The 18,497-nt window shown below is 48.4% G+C and overlaps 1 pseudogene; it reads left to right on the top strand.

Annotated features, from left to right (window-relative positions):
• Window positions 1-14,120: 14,120 nt before the first annotated feature.
• LOC115328749 lies at window positions 14,121-14,780 on the top strand (annotated as a pseudogene).
• The last annotated feature ends 3,717 nt before the right edge of the window (window positions 14,781-18,497 follow it).

The following is an 18,497-nucleotide window of genomic DNA, read 5'->3' as shown; positions in this document are numbered from 1 at the left end:
GGGCAACGCACCCAAAACCACCGAAAACGTTCCGTACCCAAGCATAACACATAATAAATCACACATAATGCATGCGCGACAGATTCTGTACTCTCCGGGTTTACCAAAATGATGAAGACAATTTTAAGTTCTTATATGGGACACCCTGAAAAATGCTTAGATGAGTCAACACTAATAATTTTATCTTCGTGCTGCCTCATCACATTGAATGATATTACTATTCACCTTGAACAGTGTTGACGAGCTGCGAATCCAGTTCAGTATAGTGTAAATAATTCTTCCACATACCAAAGTCGCCCGTTATGCCTAGGCTGTATATTTTCCGGTTTTAACCAAAAAAACACCGCTAAACATTCGCCGGTGTGGAAAGTAAAAAGAACAATTGGTTAAAAGAACAGCTGGTTAAAATTTGGTTACGTTCCAAAACGCGACCAATTTCATCGTAAACTTCACAATCGAAATTCGACTTCATAATCGACATCATAATTGAAATTGAAGAGAGAAACTCAGACATGTGCACGACGTCACAGGGGTAAATCTGGCGAGATGCTGCGTGGTCAGTGTTTTGAACAATGCGAAACCGGCCGGGCCGAATTTAGATAAACAAGAACGCATTGCTCTTAATGAGTCAGACAGCTCCATCATGATTTTAAAGGCGGACAAAGGAAAATGAACCGTTGTGCTTGGTAGGGATGACAACATGAAAAAGATGTGGGAAGTTATGAACGAAAGTCAGTATTTCGTGAGGCTATCAAGAGATTCCGCTGCTAAGTCCGAAAGAGAGTTAGTTGAAAGAGAGTTAGTTGACCACCTTCGAGAGCTCAAAAAGAAAAGACGCATCTGTGACGACCTATATACCGTCGTCTCTTTTCCTCTAAAGCCGCGACACCTAAGATGTATGGACTCCCAAAATTCGCCCGGGTTGCCCCCTACGCCCGATTGTATCGTTTATTGGTTCATCCACTTACAGCCTTTCCAAATATCTGGTTGAGATTCTGAACCCTCTTACGGGAAACAATGAATTTTGCGTCCGGAATTCCTATGACTTTGTTGAACTTATACGAGCTCAGACCCTGCTGCCGCACGAGACTATGGTATCCTTTGATGTGATTTCACTATTTACGAATATCCCCAACGCCCTGGCGGTTGATGTCGCCCGTGACCGTTTGTTGGCAGACCAGTCCTTGTCCACTCGCACAACCCTCCTGGTTGATGACGTTATATTCCTTTTGCGTTTTTGTCTCAACCAGTGTAATTTTAGTTTTAATGGAGAGATATACCATCAGGTCAGCGGATGCCCTATGTGGAGTTCAGTTTCCGTAACCGTCTAGAAACCCGTCGTGTAATATGTTAAGGAAAAGGTAATGCCTGGCATTGATTTGCACGTGAAGCTTTACCGTCGTTTGTCGTTGACACTTTTGTAATTGTTAACAGAGAGCACGTAACCGATTTTCACCGCAATTTGAAGTGTTCACCCCTCTATTCAGTTCACTTGCGAACATGAAACTGACAGTATCTTGCCGTTTTTAGATGTACGTGTCCATAGAACGAGTGAATCTTTCTTTAAGATCCGTATATCGTAAACCATGTGACACACGAACTTTCTTGACTACCACTCTCATCACCCTACTCAACACAAAAGCTCAGTTGTAAGATCTAGTGTGTCTTCATGTGCGCTTTGCTTAGAGCGAAGACATTTGGCCATTTTGTCCCACACTTTTATTTTTAATTTTTCTTCAGAAGCGCGTGAAAGAGCGTGCCCCTGCACGCGCTTGTGGCGCTGACTGTGCTACGGCGACATTTCGTTTTCGTCGATTTCTTTGTATTTTGCCCGTGAGCGTGTGCACTCTAAGAAAAAAGGGAGGAGAAAGGTAGCAAAAGCGACTGTTCCTCCTTGTTGCGGACAAGTTGCCCAGAGAAGGGAGGAACGGCAGTTCAGATGAAAGGAGGAGGGCGAGTTCCTCCTTGTTCAGTTGGAGTTGGCGCAGGGGTAGAACATCGCGGTACTTACCAAGTGGTCAACGGTGCGATCCCCAGGAAAGTGTTTTTTTTTTTTTTTTTTTTTTTGTTTACCAAAACACATATAAACAAACCCAGACCGATGAAAGGAAAATTAAAGTCCTTATTATTCTCCGAGACGTTTTCCTCCTCCAGGCAGAGCGGAGAAAGCTTTCGCCCTCCCGACCCTTTCGTTTTTCGAGCACATCGCGCACGTTGTTTAATAAATTATTGTTGAGTTGATTGAGCTTCAGCGGCAGCGAAGGCCGCCTGTAATTCCGTCTTCTAGTCCAAACGTGCAGAACATTTCGGTTGCATTGACGTTTTTACCACTAATTTTATCAAACGAGCTAACGAAGCCGCTAGAAACAGCGAAGTTCCGGGGCAGTGCCAGCAGCGCTACATACACTGGGTAAGACGGCCGTCTCCGATCTGTCTGGAGTCAGCGGGCGAGAGCCGGGAGGGCCCAGCGGCAATCAGAAAGGGCATCCGAGCAGTGGAGACGGAGAGATGGAGAGCGGGAGCGGCGGCGAAGCCGTCCCTCGCGATGTACTGCGCGGAGAAGGAGGCCATAGGGAAAGAGCCCTGGTACGACAACTCGACAGGCAGTGGACTCCTCGCAGAGGCCCGCATGGGCACATTACGGACCCGGGTGTGGAGGGCCAGGTTCACGGAGGGACAGGAGAGGACGTGCACACTCTGCGGGCAGACCGACGAGACGATGGAGCACCTAGTGCTGCAGTGCCGGCACATTGTACCGGTCCCAAGTACAGAGGTGCTACCTGTAGCACTCGGTTTCCGAATCGGTGCAGAACAAGGAGAGGAAGAACAAAAGAACGTTCGATCGGCGGTAGACGTGACGAAGAGGCGGCTGGAGGTCTGGTGGAGGGAGACGCATCGGCGGAGGGAATGCAACCGATCAGCGGAACATCAAGCGGAAGCGGAAGTCGCGGGAGGCGCGACAGGCTAGATCCAGTGCTTGTTGCTGTTGATCACCCGATACAAAGGGAAGAGCCACAGACTCCAATCCAATCCAATCCAAATCCAATTTGCGGGACACATGCGGAACTACAGCCTGCTACAGCAGCGAAACCACGAGGAACTGTGTCGACGTTTTCGACGTTATGGAAATCGCGGGAACTGCGTCCAAGGAAGGCAGGTTTTCCTGCCGGCTGCCTGGGTGCCTTCCGCGCTGAGTTCGGTTCCGTCGTCCCGTGCCGAGTGCCAACCGGCGTTCAACGTGATTCTTCTGCGTGTCAGCAACATCGTCAACGTGGTTCTGTAGTTCTTCGTGTCAGCGACATTGTGATGGCAGTGTTGTGGGTTGTGAACAGAAGACTGGAATTATCGCCGATGTGACCGTGTGTTCGCGTATCAGTGCTTAACAACAAGATGAGATGACGTAAACTGTCGGGCATTGATGCCGCTGGTCGGGCCGTTATCGGAGGAGCCGGGGTGTCGCAGGATGACATTCCGCTTTACATTAAAGAGTTTAAAACCACTTGAGGGATTAGGTGCAGTCGATCGACGTGTGGATAGTCATGTTGGAACGCTAATCTGAACGGTAAGCTCCTATCGTACAGTGGCCAATGTGACTCGGTCCCCGAGAGCGATTGCGCTCTGGGGAAAAGACAACACTACGAAAGTATGACGGAAAGTACGTATATTTATAATGGAAGTTTAGCATAAAAAAAAAAGACAGGCAAAATCGAAAAAAAACAAAAAACGCTATCCTTTAATTTACTGTTTAAATATATTACGGTTCCTGTAGAAACTGCCCTCTAAGTGGCGCGCTGGGATGAGCGCTAGAAGTTTTCGAGCTCGCAACGGCGCAGCTCCGTACACTTAACAGTTGTCGCAAGTCGCGGCTTTGACTGCATTCAAGTTGATCGAAAAGCGATTTCTGTGCCCGTGAAGCATCACTTCCAGCTGAGTGGATATCCGCTCTAGAGAGATTAATTCAAGACGGCAGTTGCAGCTTTGCGCGAACAGCACAAATAGAAAAACGAACACCACAATATAAATACTGGCTACGAAGGGCCGTGCGGGAAAACAAACTCATGGCTTGGAACCACATTGGAGCGGCTCGCTTTATTGGCTTTCAAATAATTATGGCATGATCGAGCGTCTTCTTTTTAATAAGAGATTCATCCCTTGAGCCATTAAAAATAGCCCCAGATGTATGACATTGCTGGAAAAGAATGAACATGTTCGGAATATTTTTTTGCTTAGGGAGTCACCGAAAAATTCCGCACGTTCAAAACGACCAGTATAAAAGACGGAAACGCAGGTCTCGGGAGTAGTGATCGGGGGAGTGTGCTATTGTATCGATGTTTGTGTGTGCGATATCTGTGTATGCGCTCTATATATGTTCACCTGATGCTTGTAGTGTGCGTAACGTGTCTACATGTGTTGGAGCTTCCCGAACAAAAGGAAACAAAAATGTGGCGTAAGAAAATATGAAATTTTTTTTTTTGTAAAACATGAATTGGTCGGTACCTAGCGCCACCTAGCCTAGCTACCTGTGATTACTCTGCTTGACCCTGCCATCTGGTGGCAAGTGATTTAACATCCTTTTACGCTACGCGGCTACGCCATAATTTCGTGTTACCGTGCTGAGGTGAGCCAAGAGGTTGCTTCGGATTTGCTTTTTTTTGAGAGCGGCTTTTGGTTTTGCGGGCGAATGTTTTTCACTCCTCCGTGATGTGCGGTTGACGCAACGGTTGACGAAGGAATTGTGGCTCGAGGAATTGAGCAGTTTCAGCGACGGTGTCACCGCCCTGGCGGCCGGTCGCCGAAAGAGAACGAGGGGGATAGGTTCGCTGGGCGTTGGCTTTGTGTAAATGCGTTGGCCGCGAACGTAGGCTTATAAACTTCGGCAGCAAGAATATTACGCGGCTCTAGTGTTCCGGTACGAGCAACAGAGATGACACGAACTGCTACGACGAGCTACGACCACCCGCCGCAGCGATGCAGGCGTCGAAGGAGCGCAACCTGTGCACTACGCAGTCAGTCGCCGTCGCCCGACGCAGGTCGTTTGGCATTCAGGACTTTCCGTCCCGGGTTCTTCGCTTGCACTTGGAACCGAGTATTATTCCCTGTGCTTCTGTATGTGCTCAGTGGCTGGATGTGGACCTCATAGAGCAGAGTTCTTCAGACTCGACAGCGACTCAAAGTTGACGGCGGAGGGGCTTGCAGCAACGCTTTCGGTTGGTGCACGGGTGCGACGACTACACGGATAAATTTTAAGATTGCTGCTAGCAAGGTGGGCCATAGTCGCTTTATGTTGACACGATTTTGAGTGTAAGTACTCCGTGCAAAGGCGAATCTATCGCGTTTCTAATCCACCTTTGTTTTTATTGTTGTTTTTGCGCTCGCACGACCGATTGAAAATGCTTCTGTACCAATCACGGAGTGAATGTCTTCGGCCTACATTGCGGAACGCCCAATAAAAAGTCATATTCGTTCAGCGAGCAAACTTCCCTTTCGAGTGACCTTCTTTGATTGATGATTTCGCCCGTACTTGAGTGCTTTAATCAACACGATCGATGAAGTTTGCTTCCTTAGTTAGGACATTTTTTGTGCCACATGCGGCACTAATGCTTGACACGATGTATTCTACTGGTGGTATTGTGAATTGGTTTACTTCCAAAGCTAACAGTATGACAGGTGGGACCATTCAATTTGCTAAAAATGTGATATGGGAATGTCGTTGCATAACTAGCGTTTTACGTTTAAGATTGATAAGAAACATGCTCATGTGATGACGCACGTCTACAGCATAAGCTTTGCAGAACCAGAATGGATGTGCTACAGGCTCAAGACTTTTAATGGACCAAATTGGTGATTACATGGCAATAAATATTGTGGAAAACTGCCCATTGACTCGGTGAGTTTTGATCGTGACCATTGGCGTGCTGTTGGCAAATTAAAGGGACATTGCATCTAGATGTGCTTAAATATCTTTATTTCAAGGTTCAGTGGACCCCTCTGCATCATTACAGGAAGGCTTTCTCAAGCCACAACAAACAACAGTGAATATACAATGCATAATAACGGGCACCAGTGTCCAGGCGTATAGTCCGCAGAAGCCAATATGAGCCTAAAAATGTTTTTGTTTTGTTTAGATAGTTTGCATTTGGTGTATAATTTGCAGGGCCCGATTTCCGCGCCCAGTGCATAGTCCGCCAAGCTGGTGCGTTGCGTCTTTGTGCTTTTTTTCCTGGGTGGCATTTTCTTCAGAAGTTCTTCGGCGAACGCTATTGAGCCTGAAGAACTGCTCTTGAGGCCCACATCCAGCCACTGAGCACACACAAGCACAGAAAATAATACTCGGTGCCAAGTACAAACGAAGCACCTGGGCAGAATGCCGTGAACGCCAAGCGAGCAGCGTCCGGTGACGGCGACTGACTGCGTTGCGCCCCTTCGGTGCCTGCATCGCTGCGGTGGGTGGTCGTAGCTAGTCGTAGCGAGATGATCTTCACTTCAAGCAAGAAATCTTGCCATACCATAGTCAAGATATGTGTGCAAGTGTTCGACGACGTGGGCTCTCTCACGTTGGTGCAGTTGTCATCAAGAAAGGTACATAACAATGTTGAGTGTTTGAGGCTGAAACTATGACGCATACTTATCTAAACCTAAATTTATCGGTCTGTGGCTACAAACATTTTCGTTGACGTTGCTTAGATCATGTAACCATTCAGGCCTCAAATTAAATGGTGTTTCGAACTCTTCGGTTGTGTATGAAAACCTATTTGCTCTAATAAAAGACATTTTGAAAAGGACACATGTCTTCTGCTGATACATATCTTCCAATTTACAATGCAGAAGCAAACAGAAAATCAACTGCATACATCTACCACTTGGCATAAGCACCTTTTGCAATTCATTCTTGAGCACACTCAAATATCAGCTAAGGTTGCTCTTGTTTTAGAAGCTTTGCCCTGTTCTGTAAAAAGAAAACAGTTAAAAAAGCTTTACCTTCATTCTCCTCGCATTTAATACAGACTTGTTTGTCAGCAGATCACACACAGCAGATATCACCGTGGCACATGCAACTCGAATGACCGATGAGACTATTGCTATTACAATAAAGCTTTCCACAAGAGCCAAAATGAGGCTTGTAGGGGTGCACAAGCACATGGAAATGAGATTGGCGCTTCCGGGGCTTGTTTACATTATGCGTAAAAACAGGACGATCGGCGACCAGCTGATCGCAATATAACACCAAGGATACCGATGTTTCGATACATAGAACGCAGGATAAAGACCTCAATCGTCCCTTGTATGCTGTAGTTGTTATACTTTCCATCCAACCGCTTTTTAGCACAATTAACTAGAACAACCGAAAAGTTCGCAACACCTTCTAATGCGAGGCCTGAATGGTTACATCATCTAAGCCACGTCAACGAAAATGTTCGTAGCCGCAGACCGATAAGTTTAGTTTGAGACAAAGTACGCGTCATAGTTTGAACGCGCGAACATTGTTGATATGTACCTTTCTTTGGACCCGCGTACATTCGGTTCAACTTGATGACAGCTGCACCAGCGTGAGAGCTCACGTCGAACACTTGCACACATATCCTGACTATGGCAAGATTTCTTGCCTGCGACTGGTTTGAACACTTCATCTGTAGCATCACGGTAGGTCTTGGTTGAAATGATGATCGTCTCGCACACGGCAACAAACAGAGAACGACACGCTTTGTTCTATTTATACGCTACCGGTCTACGGGCGTCGCAAATCTATCCCCCTCTTGTCCGCCATGTTGGATCTATCGGAGCGCCCCCTATATTCGCTGAAACTCCTCAATAGCAAAGGTAGGACATAAAGTGCGCGAACTGAGTGCCGGTTGTCTCCGTTGAACATCGCAGTGCTGACGATGAGAAGACTGAGTGACTGCATGCTTTCGAAACGTAAGTTTCTTTACCTGCAGGGGTAAAGAAACTTCGGAAATAAATACAGTTCGCGGAAAGCTCGTGTTACGTTTTTATTTCCTGCTCCTCTCGCTTCGTGCAATAGACTTAGTGTTCTCGTTAAGCCTTACCGAGCTCGATTTGCTCGGTTCGTGGCCGCCATAATGAGATGCAGTCGACGGAGGAACTTTTCCTCCCCTGCTTAAGGGACGAAAGTTTCTCCCTTTCTGAAGGAACATATGTGTCAAGAGCGTTCCTCCTTTTAGGGAGAACTATACTGACCCTTTTTTCTAAGAGTGTGCTATCGGCATCGGGTACTACAAAGGGTGGCATCACCCTAAACAGAAGGACATTGAGGCACCCTAGTAAGATCGTTACTTCACCTTTCAAAAACAGTCCCATCTAACTTATCGCTTCGTAATCAAGAACTTTGCCATGTGCGGGAGGCTTTGAAGGAACGTAACTACGCCGACCGATTTATCAACCGCGTTATGGCCGGTTCACACATGCAGCGAAGCGCTAATGTAGCGCTTCTCACGTGTCGCCCGCTACTTATTGTCTGCCATGAACAACAGTATTGATGGTGCGATAAAAAGCTGGTGAACGCTCCCGTCAGCACGCGCTTAGCGCGAGGTCAGCGCTACGCTTGTAGCGCTCCGCTACATGCGTGAACAGGCCTTTAGGAAACAAATATCCCGTCAACGCGCGCTTAGGCGTTGTTCGAGGCGGGGTTTAGGCCGCACGTCCGGAGGCTTCCTGTCTCGAGACGACGTCCATTCCCCGAAGTGAAGAACCCAGGGGTCCAGTGGAGGTGGGAGACTTCGTAACGTAACGAACGATTTAATTACATGGTAGCGATACAGTCGTCAAATCCGAGAGAACAACGGAGCAGCCTCGCGCTTCGCCTTATATAGGGTCCGCTTCTCCCTCACTCCCCGCCAGGGCAGCCAGTGCGATGCAGCAACCCGCCGTCAAGTGCAATGCAGCAAAGTTCGCCGTCCAGTGCGACGTAGCCAAAGTTCTCCGCAGTTAGGCCATGCCTCTCTCCCTTTCCCGAGCGCACCAACCACCACACACACACACACGTCCCGCTAACGTCACGGGCGCGTTGAGACTTGTTGCCGCAGGCCCCGTCACGCAGGCGACGGTCCCGGACGGTAAAGAAATTAGCTTAGTACCGTCAGAAACACTCGTATGACGATAGGCATGCCCAGTGGAACTATAAAGAGAAAAAACAAGAGTGCATACTTTGAACTCGAAAAGTTTTTATTTCACCACATTAAATATATTGTTGCAATGCAGTGCTGGTTTCAAAGAATGCTATTTCCTCAGTCCCTTGCAAAATGGCAAGTTCACACTGAAAAGCAACAGTTTACGTATACAAAAATAAGTTCACAAATGGTAATAATAGTTTCTCTCGAGACCTAGGGTAAAGCAAACGGGCATGTCGCCTCAAACGTATAAGGCACATGAAAGCTGTAACTTTGGAAGCTACTACAGCTTATTCATGTAAAAGCAGCTTCATACACTTGCAACAGCTTATGACCAGTGGCTAACCAGTCAGTCACAAGAGGCTTAAATCGGTTTGAAGTCATTCCCTTCGTAAGCAGTTTGCAGGTGAGTGAAACAGCCTTAAAGTGTGACACCTTTCGCTGTAAACACCAATTCTAAACAATGAATAAACCTCTTCTGTTCTTACTTAATTTGGACTCGTCGGGACTCGTTTCGCGCAGGCCCCGACAAGCGGGCGACGGTCCCGGACTCGTCTTGACTCGTTTCCGCAGCGTTGAAACTCGGAAGAAGGTCGCCGAAGGTTCCATTCTTAACAGCGTTGGGGGTACGAACCGTATACAAACACTACAGAACAATTGCCAACGTTATCTCGAAGCCAAAAGACCCGATCCCCTGAGAGACAGAAAGGGGCGTGATCTACCAGATGCAGTGCAAGGAATCTGACATTTCCTACATTGGAGAGACGGGGCGAAAAAGAAAAACAGGACTAAAAAAACACGCACGGGACGTCGCCAATTCCCCGAACGTTACCCGCTTCAAATCCGAACTCGTCGACCACGCATCCATGGACGTCAGTCGAGCAATTTGACTTTGACAAGACGCCGACTTTGACGAGGGAGAAAAGGTGGGGACCGAGAAAGCTGCTGGAACCTTGGTTCATCCAGAACGACACACGCGGAAGTGACTCATCGCTGGTTAACAAGAACCATGGCCCCCTGCCGGATGTTTACACAAACTTCATGCCTAAATAGCCGAACTTTTCGTGCGACTCTCATTTGCTCTTTGTTACTGAAGATAGCTCCCGCATTGTAGGCGAAACGTTTAATTAAATTGTTATTTTTGTTGTGTCAAGCCGTTTTTGTTATTACAGTTATTATGTCTACGCCCGGCTTCTGGAGTACTTTTGCATTTTAATACAAAGGGCAGTTTCTTTTTTTTTTTTTTTTTTTTTTTGCGAAAACGCTTTATGTAGACGCTTGTCAGACTTGATCGATGACAAGTGGCTCAGGACTGTTTCGCTCAACATCTCTGATGACCTGCAGTTCATGGATGACTTCTTCTGGTTGCGTCGTGAAGATAGTAAATTCTTGCGTCAAGAAGGCGCTGCAAGAGGGATTTGTTCTCTTGAAAGCCTCTACGGGCCCGTCGTGCACGACGAATGTAAGCTCAGCGATCTGGAAGCTGAGATCCTTCATTAGCGCCACTATACGCCATCAGTGCCGTCATTGACCTTATGCTGCTCTGGAAGTTGCATTCACCGTACACTGGCCAGTACTCTCCAAAGCCTCTATGGGTATTTTGAAAATTCCCGCGTCTAGCCCAAATGTAGAGCGCGCGTTCTCGAAATTGTCCGTCGTCGACGGAGGAGCGTGCGGGAATGCCAGATGCGGGTCTTGGAATGTACGCATGCATATATTACAAAAAAAAAAAATGAAGTGTGAAGAACATTGTGTATTAGATGTAAACCAAAATTCAACCGTTTCTATTCGCGATTTTTTTCTGTCGATAAGAGCCGTTTGAGGCGCTTTCACGAGAAAATTCAACGAAGTGAACCTGTATTTTGTAAATACATAAACACCGAAAAACATCCGCCGATTTTTTACATACATAAACACCGAAAACGTACCTTTTCTTACCTTGTCTACGCGGAAAAGAGGGGGGGGGGGGGGGGCATATTGGACAGGGGCGTAGTACTGCAGTAGTTCATCATGAGAGTGTTTTAATATATGCTCTAGGACTCTGTCTGTACTTTGGTCCTTGTGTCTTCTCTCCGGCTATTCGCCTCGAGACCGAACTAAAGGAGGCGCTACTGTCGCGCTGTCATCATCATCAGTGTCTGGATAGGAAGATGGCAGCCCCATAGGCTATCTGCGGTCGCGGCCAAGAGGCTGCAGAATATAGCGTTTATTATCTCGTACAGTATACTGTATAATTGTGAAAGCAACTTCCACAAATAATGGTTCCATACTGTTCATTGACTCGCTGCAATACCTACTGTACCGAGGTGGGGGTCAGCTTTCACCACTCAGCGGCCGGCGCGCTGAGGAAAGAGTGGCTCTCGAAGTTGAGATCTGATTCACGCGATGGTTTGCTCTGAACATTTCACCACCGAAGACTTCAAACCAACGATGCATGACAACCAAGGTAAGTGCAAAAATAAAACTATTTACATAAGTGTCACGAGTGGTCCAAAGTATAGTACGCATTGGCAGCAGACCTTGGCATTGGCATAGACATTGGCAGCAGCGGCAGCAGCGGCAGCAGCGAACAGGCACGACCAAACTAGTCCCCTGTATCGTTCAGATAACAGGAGCGCTGCCGGGACAACACTGCCGCGATTCGAACTTCAAATCTGCTGACTTCGGAGCTACGAGCCTGCCTACTCCAGACAAGGCTCGGTCGACCGTGACGTCGCCACTGCTAACATCAAGCGCTTCCGTCGACCAAGCTGAAGCTATAAAAGGCACCCCAGCGGAGCCTTGCCTTCACATTGGCAGCAGGGGCGGCAGAGAAAAGTTCACCAGAGGAAAGCTCACAAAGCTCACCGGAGTAAAGCTCACCGGAGTAAAGCTCACCGGAGAAACGCTTACCGGAAAAAAGCTCACCGCGAAACCGGCAGATGCGGAGAAAAGCTCACCGGCCTTTGAGCGGATGCGGAGAAAAGCTCACCGATTGTTTTAAATTTTTTCCTCAGCTTAGCAGATTGTGCGTCACACGTGGCAATTTAACACAATTTGAATTCGTCACTTCATTGAAAATATGTCCTTGTTTTTTTGTAATATTCTAGAAATTTATTGGGCATATTTACAAATCCCTTAGAAATTAGTATACACCAATTCTGTATATTATTGAAACCGCAAGGGAATAAAATCGGAGCACTGGGCACCGGTAAGAAAGAGAACAATTTATTGACAGCCGACAGTGCGCCGTCGGTAGCTCTGTAAAAATAAAGAGGTTTGTTCTTTGCGAGCTAATATGAATAGCGGTGTGTGAACCGCTTCAGCTTCATAGGTTGTGTAGTGCCTTATAGATAAGTATGTGTTTGTTGATGTAATCAGTGGCGGCTACGCTGTTTTCTTTGTTAATTTCACTAACAAAACTTTAGTTGCGAGAACAGCTTCGTCCTGTCGTTTTTGTTGTCTTCACTCCGTCGCCGTCTTTTGAGCGGTTTCTATCATGCATCATACATACGTACACCCAACTCGCCCAATTCGCTACTTTACAGAATACTATAGTCGGTTGCAAATCAAGAAGGTAGGAGAAGCTCCTCCCACAAGCGTGATGCGCTCATTTCAAATCCCTCCGCAGTCGAAAGAAGAGTTCTCTGGAAACGCTCCTTGTTCCGCCTCAATGGATTCCAACTTGTCTCCGATCCTACGTTTTTAGAAAGCGACCTTTGTATTCATTGGAGGGGAAACCGAGCCCCTGAAAGCAGCCTTTGTATCCATCGGAGGGAAAAGCTAATCCCCGAAAGTCGTATTTGTTTCCATCGGAGGGGGAAAACTCTAATCTCTCTCTCGTGACTTCCACAATGTTAAGTCAGAGTCGAAATACAAAGCAAATATGTACAGAAAGGCAAGACCCTCCCTGCGCGTTGGCCGCGACGTCACGGAAACGATAGGACGCTATTGAATGCGGAGGTGGCGGAGGGATATACGATTCCCTTTGAGGGGCATTTGCCGCTACCTTCTTAACCTGTAACCGAATATAGTTCTTATATTGGTAACGGGTAACAATGGTTGCAGTGTGCAACTCTGAAAGTCATGGGTGGCTCGCCGTAGAAGGGCACCATCACACAAAGCCAACGTATGGAAACACCAGCACGAACTGCTAGGAAACGTGCATGTCGGTGGAAGAAAGAAACCTCGATATCGTACTGACTCTTTGATCTTGTTTTCAAAGGTTAACATAAGCTTCAAAGATAATTTCAGGCACCACGTTGTTGCGCATGCACTTTCGGATTTTCGGAATTTACAATTTTGATTTTTAGGTTTCAGGCAGACATTATTAAGCTTTCGAACTTCTTCCTGTTCTTCAAGTTCATAAAGTTTTCAGTTAGGCTTTAGTTGCCTAGAGAGTAAATCCCAGAAAACAGTGGCCCGCAAGCTTAACAAATACAAAAAAGGACATTTTCTTTTTTACAAAGATGTCGAATTTTAATGATATTAAATTGGCATATGTTACGCATGATCCAAAAGCCTCCATATAAAGAGAGGAAAAAAAAATCGGTCAGCTTTTCTCCGCATACGCTCAATGGCCGGTGAGTTTTTCTCCGCATCCGCCAGTTTTGCGGTGAGCTTTCCTCCGGTGAGCGGGCAGCATTAGCAGGCACGACCAAACTAGTCCCCTGTATCTTTCAGGTTGGTGTTCTTTTATTGTATTGACTTTCCTTATACCACGTTTCATGCCGCTGCTGTTGCTGCTGCTGCCAAGGTGTAGCCATGAGTTCCAATAGACAGTGTAAAACTTGTGAAAAGCAATTCGTATCGTCCGATGCAAAAATTGCGTGCAGCGACTGTGGTGGTAGCTACCACACGGGAAAATGTTCTGGAATTTCTGACAAAACAATCAAAACGAAGGGCGAAGCGTATCGTTTAGCTTGGCGCTGCCCAGCCTGTCGTCGTTCAAAATCTTGTGCACGAGCTCAGGATCCTACACTGAGTGACGATTTAGAAAAGCACGATGTGCGACAAATGCTGAAGGTGATCAATGAGAAACTTGTCCAGCTCTTACCGCTCAGAGAAGTAGTTGAGGGCATTGAAGGTTCAATGCAATTCTGGAGCGAGCAGTACGACGAACTGCGAGAACGGACAGAACAAAATGAAAAGGACATCAAAGACCTAAAACGCAGAACGGAAAACCTTGAGGCGCAGTACGTTTAAGTTAATCAGTTGCAATGCGAAATTGATAACCTCGAATGGAGAAGCCGGCGCCTTAACTTCAAGTTTCACGGAATACAGATAACCGAAAAGGAAAATTTGCTGGGTAAACTAAGTGTACTTGCCACACAGCTCGAACTTCCACAGCTTTCTGATATGGACGTGGTGTCCCTTCACCGTCTGCCTTCAAGGAAAGATGAAACGCCGGGCGTAATTTCCCACTTTGCAAGACAGGCTGATAGAGATGGATGGTGGGAAAGCAGGAAGAAGTTACGTGATTTGAAAGAAACTCTGTTTCTACTTGAAAACTTGACAAGACGATCCCGTTCTCTACTTTTCGAAACGAAAGCCTGGGCCAAAAGAAACAATTATAAATGCGCGTGGCACAGCAGTGGCTGAGTGCTGGTGCGCAAATCTGACGCAAGCCGCGCGGCGGTAATCTCTAGTATTGCCGACCTAGATAAGCTTCGATAAGAAATGAGCAATCGACTATCTATGGCAAGTAAAGCCAGCGAATCATACTTACTTCCAAATTATTTTGAAAGGCATCCAGGATAACCGTTCCTGTGATAGTTTAAATGTTTGCACTTGAATATACAATCAATTAAAAATAAAGAATCCGATCTCTGTCTTTTGTTTGAAAATTTTGGGCTGCAATTTGATGCAATATTGTCACGAATGATAATTGATGAGGCGATGATAACTGAAGAAACTAAACGTTTAATGGGGCGAACTTTTGTCGGAAACAAAAAAGGGAAGAAAAGAACAGCAGAGCGTCGCGGGCGTTGATGTCGGCGAAATCGCAGGATCGAGCGCTGGGGCGAGACTGACTGCATATCGCCACGTGGAGCCCCTTATGTACACGTGTGGGCTTCTGGAATGATCGGCGTGGAAGGTTCGGCGTGTAGAACATTCTGACCTCGAACAAGCCCAACACGGTTCTCGAATTTACCAGAACATTACGTCAGCGTCAACAGAAATGCGTCCCCGCGGCCAGGGATCGAACCACAGTTCACTCTTTGACCCGAGTCCAAAGTTCTATCGTTCGTAATATGGCTTGAGCCGGACGACGTGCACCACCTCGGGTCGTGGCTGGCGTCTTGCAGATGGGCGCGTTCCGTCGGATGGGCGCGTTCCGTCTGACGGGCGCGTTCCGCGTTCCGTCAGATTGCCGAGGCGTCGAATGATTTTGTAGGGTCCGAAATAGCGTTCGAGAAGCTTTTCGCTGAGACCGCGGCGCCGTATCGGTGTCCACACCCATACCCGGTCCCCGGGTTGAAAGTGGACGTCCCGGCGACCAAGGTTATACCGGCGTGCGTCGACTCTCTGTTGATCGTGAATTCGAAGGCGGGCTAGTTGGCGAGCATCTTCTGCTCTCTGACTCACCGCATGGGCATCGTCGCATCCGTCATCCACTGGCTCATGGGGCAGCACCGCGTCCAGCATGGTCGTCACCTTTCTGCCATGCACCAGCTCGAATGGTGTAAACCCGGTTGTTTCTTGAGTTGCGGTGTTGTAGGCGAACGTGACGTATGGTAACACCTAGTCCCACGTCTTGTGCTCTACGTCGACGTACATGGAGATCATGTCGGCGATCGTCTTGTTGAGCCGCTCCGTTAGGCCGTTGGTCTGCGGATGGTACGCGGTGGTCCGACGATGGCTGGTGTGCCTGAGCCGAAGGATCTCTTGCGTGAGCTGAGCCAAGAACGATGGCCCTCGGTCGGTTATCAAGACTTCGGGGGCGCCATGTCGAAGGAGAATAGATTCGACAAAAAACTTGGCGACTTCCACCGCTGTTCCCGACGGAAGGGCTTTCGTCGCGGCGTATCGTGTAAGATAATCGGTCGCGACGATAATCCAACGGTTTCTTTGCGTCGATGTTGGGAACGGCCCAAGTAAATCCAATCCGACCTGCTGGAAGGGCGTAGTTGGGGCAGATATCGGCTGCAGGAGTCCTGCTGGCTTCGTCGGAGACTTCTTACGTCGTTGGCACTCATGGCAGGACCGTGTATTCAAATAGACGGTTTTCGGGAGTCTCGGCCAATAGTACTTCTCACGAATCCGGGCGAGCCTTCTGCTGTAGCGAAGATGTCCAGCTGTCGGGTCGTCGTGGCATGCTTGAAAGATTTCTTCTCGCAGGCTGGCAGGAACAACCAGCAGCCAGGCAGGGTTGCTGGTTCCGAAGTTCTTCTTGAAGAGCACGCCTCGCCGCAGAACGAAGCTTGACAAGTCTCGGGCCAAGAATCGCGGAACGGAACTTCGTTGACCTTCGAGGTTGTCGATCACGGCGCGAAGTTCGGGGTCGTCTCGTTGAAGTGCTCCCATGTCGGTATCTGTAATTGCCCGGAGAAACCGGGCGTCATCGTCGTCGTCGGTGCTGTCGGGAGGAGATTCGACTGGGGCCCTAGACAAACAATCGGCGTCATTATGCTTGTGGCCAGCCTTGTGCACAATGGTCACGTCGAATTCTTGCAGTCAAAGGCTCCAGCGAGCGAGGCGTCCTGACGGGTCCTTGAGGTTGGCGAGCCAACAGAAAGCGGGGTGGTCCGTGACTACGCTGAACGGGATCCCGTACAGGTACGGACGAAACTTGGTTAACGCCCAGACGACAGCGAGACATTGCTTGTCGGTTGTTGAGTAAATTTTCTCTGCCTTGGACAGTGCCCGGCTTGCGTAAGCGACCACCCTTTCTGCTCCGTCTTGTCTTTGGACGAGCACCGCGCCTAGCCCGGCGTTGCTGGCGTCTGTGTGAACTTCCGTTTCCGCTGATGGATGGAAGTGTCTGAGGATAGGGGGCCACTGGAGTCTTTCCTTCAGTTCGTTGAACGCTTGTTTTTGCTCCTCCCCCCACTGGACGTTCACGTCGTCCTTCGTCAGATGCGTAAGCGGTGAAGAAATCTTGGCAAAATCGCGAACGAAACGTCTGTAGTAAGCGCACAGACCAAGAAATCTTCGTACGGCTTTCTTGTCTGATGTCTTCGGAAATTCGGCGACAGCGGATGTCTTTGCAGGGTGAGGACTTACACCTTGAGCTCTCACGGCATGGCCCAGGAGTTTGAGCTCGCCATAAGCGAACCGACATTTTTACTGCTTCAGTGTCAGTCTGGCATTCTGGATAGCCTGTAGCACGGCTCGCAAACGTCTCAGGTGCTTGTCGAAGTCGCTTGCGAATAACACGAAGTCGTCGAGATAGACGAGACCACTTTGCGATTTCAAGCTGGAAAGAACGGTGTCCATTACGCGCTGGAACGTCGCCGGTGCTGTGCACAGTCCGAACGGCATCACTTTAAATTTGTATAGCCCGTCCGGCGTGACGAAGGCAGTCTTTTCACGATCTCGTTGGTCGACCTCAATCTGCCAGTACCCACCCTTCAGGTCTATCGACGAAAAGTATCGGGCGTGGCGCAGCCGGTCCATGGGTGCCGTCGATGCGTGGCAGAGGGTAGATGTCCTTTTTTGTTACGGCGTTCAGTCGGCGATAGCCCACGCAGAACCGAAAAGTCCCGTCTTTTTTGTTTCATCAGGACTACCGGTGAAGCCCATGGACTGCTTGAGGGCTGGACAATGTCGTCATCGAGCATTTCTTGGACCTGCTTCTGGATGACATCCATCTTTTTCACAGAGGCACGGTACGGCGACCGATGAACAGGAAGCGCGTTGTCTTCAGTGACAATTCGGTGTTTCGCAACGGTCGTTTGGCGCACATTTGACGACGTGGAGAAGCACTCGATTGAACCCGGCGAGAATGTCACTGAGTTCGTCGTTGTGGGGGCAGGGTTGGGTTGATATCAAACTGCGAAGGCGGCGTTGTCTTGGATGGCCACAAAGAGAGGTCTTCTGATATTCCGGTGATTGCGACTGAGTGCGGGAGTTCCTCGGTGTGACCCACGGCGGTGCCTCTCGTAAGGTGCTGGGCCTCCTGTCGGAAGTTCGTTATGAGTGCGGCAGTGTGTCCGCCTTGGAGCTCCGCGACGCCTCTTTCAATGCCGATCCCTCTTCCTAGAAGTAACCGGAGGCTTCCTTCGAGCAGAACGTCGCCGCAGAAAGTCTCATCGACCTCACGGGTACGAAAGCACTCGACCGCGGCGGTAAGTTCACGTGGTTTGCGAGAACTCGTACCACGGATGACGTCGCTTTGGGTCCCTCCGGTGGTGGAGCAGGTTTTCGTAGCGTCAGCCGGTTTGCTCCAAG

The sequence above is a fragment of the Ixodes scapularis genome, unplaced genomic scaffold (assembly GCF_016920785.2).
Source record: "Ixodes scapularis isolate PalLabHiFi unplaced genomic scaffold, ASM1692078v2 PGA_scaffold3__209_contigs__length_174095766, whole genome shotgun sequence".
Classification (NCBI taxonomy): Eukaryota; Metazoa; Arthropoda; class Arachnida; order Ixodida; family Ixodidae; genus Ixodes; species Ixodes scapularis.
This window is presented reverse-complemented; position numbering and strand designations above follow the sequence as displayed.